This window comes from Molothrus aeneus, chromosome 10 (genome assembly GCF_037042795.1).
Source record: "Molothrus aeneus isolate 106 chromosome 10, BPBGC_Maene_1.0, whole genome shotgun sequence".
NCBI lineage: Eukaryota > Metazoa > Chordata > Aves > Passeriformes > Icteridae > Molothrus > Molothrus aeneus.
The window spans coordinates 15,107,321-15,120,726 of NC_089655.1; the positions used below are offsets into that span (position 1 = coordinate 15,107,321).

Sequence of the window (13,406 nt, forward strand, 5' to 3'; positions counted from 1 at the left end):
AGGATGGTGAAAAGATCCTCAGCTGAAGGAGTTTCTAGTTTAGCACCAGCTCAAAGAGATTTCTGTGAAGTGTATTTGCTTTTTGCAGGGCTGCTTTCGAAACATCTGAAAATTTTAGACAACATCCTTTATAGTTCATTAGTGCACAGTAAAATATGCCCCTAACCACTTCCTTTTTTTTTTTTTTTTAATTAGATGTTGCTTAAAAATAAATCTCTCACATTTCCTTGCAAAAGAACAGATAGGACAGTGCTTTAAGAGATCCAGCATTGCTTCCATGCCTATGTGCAAGAGCTGGGCTCCAGTGAAGAGGCTCTTTTCATCTCACAGGGATGTGCTTCCCAAAGCTGGTTCAAGGGAGAAGGAGAGGCGCCTGGTTCCCACAGCTACCCAAGACCATTCAGTGGCTGGTACTGCAGCTTCATAGAATCATTGAGTATCCTGACATGGAAAGGGCTCAGGAGGATCATGAAAGTCCAGATTTTGGACCTGCACAGGATGGCCCCAAGTTCAGTCACTTGGGAGCTTCTCCCTCTTTGGATATAAAGAGATGTTACAGGAGTCAAGGCAAAGCCACCCCTCCAGAGTACCCCTCCAGGGCTGGTGTGAAAGGACACAACATCAGGCAGGCAGCAAGAGGCAGGAGCTACTCTTGTCACTCAAACTGTGAGGGTTTGGAGTTTCAGATGTAGCACCAGGAAGATGCATAATTGGAGCACCCCAGAAGCTGCTTTAAATTATGAAAGGCAGCTTTAAGGCAGCTTAATTTGTCTGCTGCCTTTGGAAGGAAAACTTCACACCAGATTTTTTCATCTGAGCCTGCAGGCAGGAGATTCTGACCCCAGCTATTTAGTGGGATCAGCACAGCTTTTTCCCCTGCCTTATGCAGTTGTGGACCCCCAGCACATGCTGATAAAGGAGGTTTCAGAAGACAGCCCAAAAATGCAGTGCTGTCAGGGTGGAGACCTAGTGGACTCCCCAGCTCTGCTTTTGGTAGCAGCTTCTCCTGCCAGCTGCCCACCAGTGCAGTGTTCTTGTGTTTGAGCACATGGCACATGAGGGGCACCAAATTCAAAAATCCTTCCCTCACTAGGCACCAGCTCAACCCATGGCCTCAGCTGTGAAATGTCTCTTTCATCTTCTTTGGTTGTCAAACCTACAGTGTCAGCTCATCGCTTATAAAAGTCTCATATCTCTCTGAAGTGTGGTTTGCCCCAGTCACAAAAAACCCCCCACAATCACAAATAATGTGTACTCAAAACGATCACTTAAAGGTTGGCTTTGCTTTCTGCCTTCTTCACTTTCAGGCAATACACATTTCACCCTTTCAAGCTTTTCTTTGCTAATCTGGGAACTGAAATTTCACTTTGATGTTAGCGAGTATTGAGATGAGGGCAGAGAAGTGCAAGTGGCTGACTGGCCCTGGCTTAATGCACAACCATTCCCCAGCTGAACCACAGCTCCCACCCTGACCCACAGCTCAGCTCAGCTGATGCTGCAGCCACTCTGCACCAGGAGAAGCGTGTTACTGTCACAGCCTGGACCTTCTGTCACACTTCCAGAGCTGGCACGTTAAAGGGAAAGAAAGGAAAGCGTAAGTAATATGAATTTCCCAATTAAAAATCACTGAGTTGTGACACTCAGACTTTAGACACTCAGAATTCAAACTTTATTTTCATCTTGAAGCCCAAAAAGCCTCTGGGATACGGTCCCTTCTGCATTGGTTTTACTGCATCTCACTGAGGGCAGACGTTGTCAGTGTTTCATCATCTCCTTTGGTCTCACAGATCCCTGGCCTTCCCACGTGACTGGAAGAAGTCAGAGAATCACGGTCTGTGCTGCCCTGGTACCTGCGGGTAGCATTCAATAACAGGTGCTGCAAGCACGGGGCTGCTCCTGCCCTGACCCTCCTGCCACAAGACTGTCAGGCAGCTGCTCTGTCTAAACTGTACCCTGCTTAACAGAGGACAGTGCTTGTCTTTTTTCCTCCCCTCCTCCTCCACTTGAAGCTCGTATTTCTCACCTCCCACTGCAACACTTATCAGAGAGTATATCCTTCACCTCCAGATCAGCGTCCCTTTCCTCAGACTGGAAAGTCACTGATGATGGGGGTGGAGGTGGCAGCTTGTTCTCAGCTCATTAATCTATCACAAACCTCTGCAGCAGGCTAGCTGCCTCCAGCCCTGATTCATTTTCAATCACAAAGGATGTTTGTGTTTGATTGGGTATGTGGATAAATTATTCCAAGCTGTGAATTTCATTTCATCACTGATCACAGACACGGGTTGAAATCCTGTGCATGAAGTCGACAAGTGAACTTCCATTGACCTCCAAGGCAAGGCAGGACACTGGTCACCCTGAAATAAATAATAATGTCAATTAGATTAAAGGGGTCTACAGGAAGGGGATATGCAGGAAGAGATCATTCACATCATCCTTCTCTTTACTCCTGGTCTGTGGATTACATATGTAAGGGATACTTGCTTTCCTGTATCTCTAGTAGCTGTGAAACAGAAACACATCATTAAGGTTCCTCACAGTCCCAGCTCAGATAAACCCCAGAGTTTCTAACCCAGCCCCAAGATGCTCTCATAACATCGGTCAAACCTTTCAGCTTTGCTGGTAGCTCTGATATCCCTATGGATAAGGGATGCTTCTCCTCTGAGCACAGAGAAATCTCTGCCTACCTCCAGCAGAAAGCTTTCCCCTTTCTCACCATCCCTGGAAGTGTCACTATAGGACTTATGGCTGGTGGCACAGCTTTAGCACTGCTCATTTTCCAGCAGAGGAGATGACTCAGACTCCCTTTCCAAGGACATAAAGGGTCCCCCCTCCAAACTGGCAAATCCATCAAGTGCTCAACATGGAGCTCCTCCCAGGAATCAGGAGAAGCAAAAAACCCATTTAATTTCTTATTCTTTTTTTTTCTTAAATGCCAGTGATTGTGCAGTAGGGTCTAGATGTGCATGCCTGGCTCTTTTTTCACCAAAGTCAGATCAGGGAAATCAGTTACAGATTTCAGACAGTTTCTCTCAGCACTTCCACTGTGCCCAGGCAGACTGGAGTGAGTTGTTCAGTCCTGCATGAAATCAGCTGCCAGTTCTCAGCCCAGCCCTGTAGTGCAGCATCCTCTTTGAACAAAGCCCCTGTATCACATCTATCATCACACAGGGGGGAGACAGGGGGAGAAGGAAAAGGGGGGTAAACAGGTGACAGGAGGAACAGAGAAGAGAGCAGGACACACAGTCATGACGCGTGCTTGTTACTAGTGCAGCAATGCACATCTGCACTTCACAGCTTGTGGTCTGTGCTCTGGAGCTGCTGAAGGTCTAATGGCTTCTTCCACTGCTGTGCCAAGATGTGCCATGTCCTTGTCTGGGCACTACAGGCCGAGGAGGAAACTTTCAGGGAAAAGCTGCTCAGCATTAACTGTGCTCAGCAGGGCAGCATGGGCACCCCCTCCCTGGCTGAATGATGGATGGCCTCAGCACTGCAACCTCCACAAAAATGCACTTGCCTGAATCTCTCCACGGCACCTCACTGGCCTCCAGAGCCTAATTCCTGAAATGAGATACTAGGGCAGAGGTTTTTGGTCTCCAAACCAGACAATGTGCTGGAGAGTGGCCAGGGGCTGTGGGTACACTGAGCGAGGGTGGGGTAATTTGGGGGGAAGCTTTCTGCCTACAGGGAGAGCAGGATGCGTGAGAGCAGGTCTACAGCTCTCAGCTGGAGCAAAAATTACCGGCAGATTATCATCCTGATAGCAAGATTTAGTGCAAGGAGGGCCAGGCCAGGTGAGTCACCCTGCTGCTGCTGCCAGTCGTTGGGGCTGCTGATGGCTGTGATAACCCAGTGAGCACCCAGTGGGGACCAGCAGGGAGATTGCCAGGTTAGTTATGGAGCTGGGCACTCTGGAATGTCAGCAGCTGCTGCCTGTGCCCCTTTGCAGCACCACACACTGCAGAGGACAGAGCCCAGGGCCCAAGACATGCCAGCTTTTGCCACTTGTTCCTTGGGGGGGCTGCACCCTGAGCACAGTGCAGCCAATCCTATCCAGCAATTGGGTGTGGAAGCAGATTTTGCTCCACTGCAAGCTCCTCTTCTAGAGTGCACATGAGGAGCTGAACAGCTCCCAACCCCAACATGGCAACAGCTGAACCTGGCTCACTGAGCCATGGTCGAGCACCAGGCACTAAAACCTGTGGCAAGCTCAGACTAAAGATCTTAAAGAACTAAAGCAGAAGGGAATAAATTCCCCAAACAAGAAAGAGCCTCTCTGGTTGTTTTCAAGAACACCAGGCCCTGGTGAGACAGGAAGGTCTGGGCTCTGCTGTCCTCAGTTCAGTCCCACAGCAGATGAATGAGCCCAGACACTTGTGCTTTGCTTCAGAGTCTGCACACCCAGCACCTCGGCCATCCCAGCAGATAGTGTCACATCAGGTATAGTTTTGACACCATGCTCTCTTACCCTCAGTGTGGGTCTAAATAGAACTGGGATGGGCTCCCAAACAGTCCTGCTCAGTCTGTGAGCCAGGGATCACATCGCACCAGAGGGTGTGGAGAGGCCCTTGACACCAAAATGTTTTGACAATCAAACATCCCCAAACAACTCTAGGCATTGAGCACAGCTGATGCACGGGTGGCCAAAGCAGCTTTGAGCTGTCCAGAGCTACACAGACACATAACAGAGAGCTCAGAAAATCCTTCCTGAGAGGTGGTGTGAACTCTTGGGTTACTGCTGCACACAGAGCCAGCTGTCCTCTCTGCACAACCAGTGCCACCTAATGCTGGTGAGGCTGATGGGAGCCCCAGTCTGTGCAAGCTGAGATTCTGGTGCACACTGGTGCTGCTGACTGCTTGGTTTTCCGGAGCCACATGCACCCTAGAGAGCACAGGAAAGCCATCACCCTGCTCAAGCCCTTCCACATGGCCAGCACTGCAGCCACCAGTACATCCCACAGCAGAAGGAAACACAGATTGCAGATGCTGCTGAACAGTCCCTGTGGGCATGAGGCTGCACAGACTCTCCACTGTAACCAGCAAAGAATGGAGAGCTCACACTTCCTGGCTGACACAAGTGCAACTCCTGCTGAAGAGCAGAGATAGTGGCTGGCCCTGATTTGCATTGGGGGTCTCTCTCCCATGGATGCACTCTAAGCCCAAACACATCATCCTCTTGCTGGGGCTCCCATCTTCCCTTTGCTCCAGGTGGAAGCAGTAACTGGATGTGATGAGGTGCTACTTGGCTTGAAAAATCTTTAGATGTTGCAATTTGTTGCTCAGGGGCTGCAGCTGGACTAGATTAGATTACACTGGGCTAACCAGAGAGATTTTTCTCTGGGTTTCTCCAGCTAGAAACTAACCACAAATCATGAAGTAGCAAGAAGACCTAAAAAAATGTTCACATCTGAAATGCCTTCTCACAGAGCAAGTCCAATTAACAAAAGGTCAAAAGAGAAATTAAAAGTAATCATTGGGGTCAGAGGTTGTACACTGCACTGAGTATTGAAATTACTCACCCTGCTGCACTCCAGCTACAAGATTTCCTGTTTGCTTTGCCCTAATTTTGGGGTGTTTTACAGTGATTGGAATGATAAATTAAACTCCTACACTAGAAAATAGCTGGTGGCAATGGAGGTGGGGTAATTTCATGAATTAACTGTGACAGAACAATGTGAGAGGCATTATGGTCTTACTTTGGTTTCAATTTGGAGGCAAAACCACACCTCAGTCCTAATTTTATTGAAATGGCTTATTCAGCTCAAGAAGATATTTTGCATCCCCATTTCCCCTTCTGCACAGTGGAATATGATGCCGTGCACTGTGCTTGTCATAGCTCAGATCCTGTCTTGCATTTCTCTAATGCCTTGCATGCTGGAGAGTCTTGGCATGCTTGACAAACTGCTGTGTACATGGCCAGAATCAGACATGCAGCCACTTCTGGGGTGGAAGGCAGCAGGAACTGTGTGTGCTGCACTGGGGGGAACAAGATTCTGTCCTGGAAGAGATGCTTTTGCATGGCAGGTCATTAACATCAATCTCTGAACAGCCAGCAGGCTCCTGGCTACGAGTTTAGCTGCATCTCAAGGACTGGAAATTTTACTGCTGGGATGTGAATCTGTAGTTCCAGGCAATCTATTTCTGCCTAACCTGCTAGGCTGTCAGTAGCTGTTTTCATCACTTATGTGCACTACAGAACAATAATAGATAAATATCAATGTAGTTCTTAGCCTCCTGCACCTTTTGGAAGGGGTTATGTCTTCTCAAAGGATGCTTTTGAGAAAGGAACCAACACCAGGTGGAAAAGGAGTGAAGTTGCCAGAAAAGAGTCATCTTCTCTCTCCCACCTCTCATCATCTGCATGTCTCTCTTCTCACTGCCCCACAGTGGAAGAAGGAGGCACATCCTGGTGGTTGGGAGGGCAGAGGTGGGGAAGGAGGAAGGCCATGGCTTGGGCTGCGGTTACCAATGAGCTGCACTAGCTGCAGAGATTGAAGAGTGCATGGCAGTAAAGTTGTGACACAGGTTCTGTTCTCCCAGTGCCTTCTGCAGCCCTCAGGCTCCTGCACATCCCTCTCTGGCCGAAGAGAGAGCAGTATGACAACACAATTGACTATTACAGTGAGAGTTTGATGCCTGGAGCTGGCATGTCCCCACTGAACACACCCCTTAATTCAGGTTCCCAATTCTACTCCCATATTCCCAGATTCCAAACATCCTGCAGCTTCCATGACACCTACCTGGAGTCATTTACCATTGCCCACCTGCTCATCTCTGTCCTCTTTCCCAAAAACCTGGACGTGAAAAGTGTGTCCTGGTGGTCAGAGAGAGGTTCCAGTATGGTTCTTGTTGAGGTGCCCACTCATTGCCTTCCAGAACTTGGGAAGGTACCAAAGGTGAAAAGGCAGGTGATGCTTAGCAGGTTGGAAGCTGACCAAGGGCACCTGTGACCTGGCTACAGTGCTGCTACCAGCTTCTTCCTCAACTGGGCATTAGTTTACTGGTTTTGATTTTAAACAGGCCTAAAACCCACCTATTCTTAGGGAAGCAGAAAGACAAGAAGATAATTCCTTTTTCCATGCTAGGCTTTTTTAACATCATCCTGATGCTACATGAGGAGAATGATGCCTCTTTCTTCCTGCACACTGAGGAGACACAGAGGAAAGTGCAGTGCCTGTGGCCCTGAGCACTGCCTGAGGCACTGGCTGGCAGCTGAAGGAGACCTGGTTTGCAGCCACACACCCAAGTGCTGTGGTGTGTGTCCTACCTCAGCCTGAATCACAGCTGCCAGCGGGAGAGAACACCTGGGTTTGCAGGGAATGCTGCCTTTGGCTGCACCCAGCTCCTCATGCTCAGGAAACCACAGCCCTGGGTTGGGTGTAGCTGAAACTCAGGTGAGCATCTTTAAGCAGTGGGCAGACTACAGCTATTCTTTAGAAGGCATTTCCATTTTGGTGGGGTAGAGGTTACAGAGTGGCTGGCTATAAAACGCTATCTAACATACTGAAAAAATCAATTGCTACTGACATACAATAGCCCTGAGCCAGTTGATCCATCCTGGTTCCCAGTGGCCATGAGGACACAACAGCAGGGCTGCAGGGTGTTGGGTACCCTGCTAGTGGGAGCTTGCTGGAATGTTAACTTACTTTCCTAAGCACTGATGTAGGAGTGAGAGGCCACTGGTGAACCCATGTGGCAGCCTGTCTTTATAAGGTGCTGTGGCTGAACAGGGCTAAGGCTTCACCTCCAAAGCCAGTGTTTGGATAATGAACTTGAAATCAGCAAACAGAGGAAAATCAAACTCATTCTAGGCTCTGCCCTTCCTTGCCACCATGCACCATCCCAGATGCTTCCTGGTCCTCAACAGCATCTTCTACCTTGAGACATTTGAGAGAGTGTTTCCCTTCATCTCAAAAAGCAGCATGTGGGGCAGAGAGAAAACAAAGCACTGATATCTCAGAGCCACATCTCTGCCTTGTGTATTTCTGTACAGCGCCAAAAACCATCGGGGTGGGCAGCCCTGGGATAGCCGCTATCTCCAGCCCTGGCTCTTCTCCCCGACCACGGGCAAACGCAGCTCTGGTTTGGGCCAGGACCTCGTACCAGCCTCCAACGTCATTTGTTCCATCACCTGGACCTGTTGTTTTCAAATGTGCAGGGGGTCAAGGGATCCATTTGTTGATTGTCTGTATGTTGGTTACTACCAGGATGGCAGTTTTAAGGATTTTCTACATATCGTGTGTCCTATGTCCGTCCACGTAGCAGTGCAGTGATCCAGACACAACACTGACAGCTGCAGGGTAAATAAATAAAAACAGAGTATTTTGATCTTGGAAGGGGAGGTGATTTGGAGGGGAAGGGGGGGCCAGGGTGTCAGCAGCCAGAACAGGGTGGCCACAGCTGTGATGGGAACAGATGCGGCACAGGGAGCGGGAGCAGGGAATAAAGTTCCGCCAATGGAAGCAATGCTGGAGAGTCTTGGAGAATGACATGCATATTTGGGACAGGTGGGAAGTGTTTACACTGAAATAAGAAGGATGATGGCCTGACAGAATGCTGGTCATGTTACCTGTGACCCAAACTGACCAGCCACAGCTCTCATGGGCCCAGAACATCTGAGACCACCATTTCTTTGTCACAGCAGGAGCCACTGAATTCATGAATTCCTATGCAGTGGTAGGGCTGCTGGTGCTTGGAAGTGTTTTGTCCCTCTCACAAGCAAGCTGATGTTGCCTCTAAGCCAGCCTTTATCCCAGTCTAGCTTGTGGTGGGTCTCTGTAGGATCCCTGTGCAAGCCTTGAACCAGGCAGCCACAAGGCAGTATCGAGACCTGAGCCAGAAAACCTGCCAGTGTGGTCTCCAGCACAGCTGGAGCACAGCTGGCAGTGCCCAAGGACACTGACTCACCCCAAACAGCAGCTCTAAGCTGGTTACATTGGTTTATTGGCTTTGGTGCTTGGTTTTTGTTTTGGTTGTTTTGCTTGTGGTTTTGTTTTTGTTGGTTGTTTTTTTGGAAGTCTAGCAGTTGTTTCTCAACTGATGTTTAAATGATGAAACAACTAGAGTTGTACACCTTTTGGATTCTCAGAAGCAGCCCAGCTGCCAGGAGGAGCTCACTGAGGCTCTTGCAAAGCAGGTGAGCTGCTGCTGTCTGCTGCCTGACCAAAGTGGTGTTTGGGTACAAAGCAGTTCTGCTGTGTGCTCTCTGCTCGTGGTCATTAAAGACTGGAGGTTGTGGGCCTTGTTGCAAAGGATCTTTGCAATGCTTCACGGAATTTCCTCCATCCAAAGAACTCATCACAACTAATGATGTGAACAAAATCCTCCTTCTGGCCCTTTATACCCTTTTCATAAAACATTAAGGGCTGGGTTTTTCAAGAACCCTAGAGGCACATGTGTCCCCATTTGAAATTAGTGGGAAATGGCTGGGAACCCATCTGCCTAAGGTGCTCTTGAAACCTGAGCTAAAGGCATTTAGCTGAGCCCAGCAAAGGCAGACAGCATGGCTCTGTCACACCTGCATTACCCAAGGTGGCAAGGAGACTTACCCAAGGTCATTTTACATGGTGCACTGAAGAATAGAGACCAGAGGATCCATCTCCTACGCCTCCAGTCTGCCTCCAAGCTTCCCTTTTGCTCCTGGCTGCTTGCTGTCTTGCGTAACCCATGGCAGAAGAAATCCTTCTGACTGCAGCTATGTCACAGGAAGATGCTTAAAGGCAGCTTGCAAGAAAGTTTGAGCATTTCTAATCAAGTTGGAGAAAGATTCACAAACACAAAGTCATGTTGAGAGACATTCCTTGCATTTATTCACACCCTAGCCCCTAGATAAAAATGGCTTTGTATGTTAAGTTTAGGACCACAGAAAGCCCAGTGGATAAGCAAGGGATTATCACAAAAGGGCAGCAAGGCAGTCAAAAAGAGCCTGAGGGACATTTTGTACGAATTCCATGAAGAGAATAATTAATTCAAACCGTACACAGACAGCTCTGGGAGTGTCCACTCTGGAGATGTTCAAAGAGTCCTTTCCTGCCTTGGGCTTACTTTAAATCGAGTGTCCTAAAAACCCACTTCAGCTATGCACTTCTTTTCAGTTATACAGAATGCCTGAATGCCAAGGGATCAGGGAAAACTTTGTTATTAAAGAGCTGCAAGACTTTAACAAGGTACATAGTCATTAGAAAGTTGTTGAGTCATGAACATACTCTCAATAATTTGAAATTAATGTTTAGTGTGTGCTGTACCATAAAAATGCTTAGATGTTGTGGCCATGGATACTAAAGCAAAGCCTTAAGACCATGACTACACAAGCAAGTTACCGCAAGGTGAGCGAGGGTGGAATTTTAGAGCACTTAGAATAAGGTAACTTCCCTTTTCCAGCTCTTGTCCTGGGACCAGGGAAGGAGGTTAAGTCCTTGCTGAACATGGCACAGGCTGCCTTTTGAAGGTTGCTGGCTGAGGGCATGCATGTGGTTGGGTACAGCACAAGAGATAAAGTGCAGTCAATCTGTGCAATAACTGATCTTATCTGTTAATAACTTTGCTCTCCAGCACAGATGCAAGGATGGATGGACTATGTGCAACAGCCAATGCCATAGAAATGGACACAATCAGATAATTAAGAGGGTGAATAGAAAGGGCTGGATCTTAATGTGAAGATTCTGTTTCATAAGAGCAAATAAATAAATATATATATAAATAAATGCTTGCAAATAACAAACAGGGGTCTAGTTTCCCTATACCAGAGGCTCTATTGACAAAGTAATGCTTCACTTCACAATGACAAACTAACAAGTGTTTCCTTCTCTTCTTTCTTTTCCAGAAAAACACGCTTTCAGACTGCTTCTGGTAATCTGTCCTTTCTTTTCCACCTTTGGATTGTGCCAGGCAAAGTTCCTCGAGTTTCATTTAAGATTTCTGAAACTTATTTGTGGAGTTTGCTCCCGATAAAACAGGGCTTCTATCCCAAATGAAGAGTTCATCCTAGAGCCTGGCCTGAGCCTGTCCAATGCTAGGTAAAGAAACACTGTCTTTCTAACCCAAGTTTAGGATATCCTGGAGATTTTTATTTTCAACACAATAATGATCATTGTGCCTTTTCTTTTCTCTTTTCTTTTCTTTTCTTGTCTTTTCTTGTCTTGTCTTCTATTAGTTATTTTAAAGAAGGGAGAGCTGTAAGTATATTTTCAATCCAGATTTTGGAAACTGCTTTTACCTCCTCTTGTAAAAACAGGAATGGAGCTTCACCAAGAGAGCCCTGCCACTGCTCAGGTGAGCAGGAGGAAGATCAGTCCTTCAGGGCAGGTGAGTAATCCTGATATTCAGACCATCCCTACAGTCTCTCTCCTTCCATCCAGATTGATGTTATCAACATTTAGGGAGTGAAAGAGACTCCAAAGGAAGCCACGAGCCTGATGAGTACAGCAATCAGCTTTCATTGCCTCTCACAAGGTAAAGACTTCATTAGACAAGAGTGCAGCTTCCTTAGGAAGGGTGTGTTATACTCAGCAGTAACACCCTGCACAGCCCTCCTCTTGCTGGTTAAGAACTCACAATCCCATTTTCCAGCTTGCCTCCTTCCCTTGTGGGCTGGCCTGTTGGTCAGGGCTGTAGGATCTCACTGGTACATGGCACCTTACCCAAAGCAAAGTTTTAAACATAAGATTATATCCCTAAATCCCTGTTTCTATCCCCCAAACCAAGACAGAACTAAAGTACCTTTTCAAGGCCTGGCCCATACTATGCAATGCCATACTTTGCAGGCATTGCACAATACTTTTGTGTTTTCTGGGTGTGAAAAGGGGGAGATGATGAATGGGAAGAGTGGGAGGACTGTGAATGCCCTTTCTGACCAAGGACAGAGGGGTATATTTTGGGGCTGTCATACCTTATGCTGAAGAGAAACAAGCTATGGTGGTGCTGCTCAGTGTTCCTCATATTCCTTGTGGAAACAGGGACAGAATGCAGATCCCAGCCAGCACAGTGCCTGAAATTACACAGAAACTGGGCAGAAATGATGGTTCCCCCGCTAGGAAAGGGTAACTCACATTTCTACTCTTGCTCAGCTCTACACTAAAGAAACCTTGTTCTGATGGTGGGTGTCTGTAGGCATCTGCTTTCTTCGGGTGCTCGTTATATCAGTGTCTCAAGAGTTAACCTACCTGGAAGAAGGGGATTTTAGTAGAATATCCGGAGTGGTGAACATTATCAGCAGTGTTCATCTGTCACATCTTTCCTGGACTGTACACACCACGCTCCACCACTCTGGCATGTCATGGCCTGCCTGGTTACAAGATGTGCTGGAGCTGTAGCCAGCCATAGTTTGGCATCTCAGTGAACCTTCTGATCCAAGAAAATACGGGAAGGAGAAAATAATAGTGCCATTTTCAAAAAGAAAAAACCCTACACAGACCAACCCACCTTATAAAAATCAACCAAAACTAACACATAGTCTTCTAAGCAAGCACTAAATTAGAATTTTTCAAATACAACTTTAGAACAATTTGTTTGAATTGAGCTAGACCCTTGACTGCACATCACTAAGGGATGCCAGATGGCTCAAAATCTAGAGTTTTTCTCTGTCATTTTTCTCTCATATCCAGACACACACAAACTAAAAAAAAAAAAAAGTATTTGTTTTCCTGGTTCCCACTTCCCACTTCTGGCAAGATCCTGGCCAGCAGCCAGGCTGGCCTGGAAACATCCCATGTTATCTGAGCTTGGAAATGCAGCAGACTCAAGCTGGAGCAGTCCTTGGAGTTGACTTGGAGAGCCCACACCCGAGTGCAGACACTGGACTGCAGACACCAGAGGAGAGGGAAGGCCCTTGGCCCTATTGTTGTTGTTGAGCTCCTGGAAAGGAGCTAGTGAGAGGAAAAATATTCTGGATAGGTTAAAAAAAACTCTCACAGGAATGGATGATCTCACTTGTCCACACACACACACCCAGATGCACAAATATATATAATTAACTGGAAAATATTGTGTGGTACAAAGGTTTCTTCAGCTTGGGATCATCACAGTTGGGCTAGTTAAGGTTGGTACAGCCATAACAAAGATTACTTCCCACACATCTCCTGCTAAGAGCCCTTCTACCACATCACAGCCTTTTTGTAGGCATTTATATCTGCTGATAGGTACCTCTATGCTTTTCACACAGAGAAAACTAGGCATGTGATACAATTATTAAATGTACATGTAATAGCCCATCTAGTCATCAGTACAGCAGACAGGCTCTATTTACACACATGCTTTTATATGGACAGTCTGTGGACCCCTTTAAATGGTCACAAGGGTTTATAAGGGACAGGAGACAAAAAGACTGTGCTATTTGAATACCATAAAGAATAAAAACAAAATGAAGAATAAAACCAAAAGCCACTGAAGGCAGATCCATCTGGTTTTGC

General features: G+C 47.1%; 1 long non-coding RNA gene across 2 annotated transcripts in view; it reads right to left on the reverse strand.

Moving 5' to 3' along the window:
- Positions 1 to 1,646: 1,646 nt before the first annotated feature.
- The window catches only part of LOC136560720 (uncharacterized), a 40,316-nt gene continuing 28,556 nt past the window's right edge, over positions 1,647 to 13,406 (reverse strand). For both annotated transcript variants that reach the window (XR_010784196.1, XR_010784195.1), the window contains one exon: positions 1,647 to 2,357. This is a non-coding gene — a long non-coding RNA (uncharacterized lncRNA). The remainder of the gene's footprint in view (positions 2,358 to 13,406) is intronic.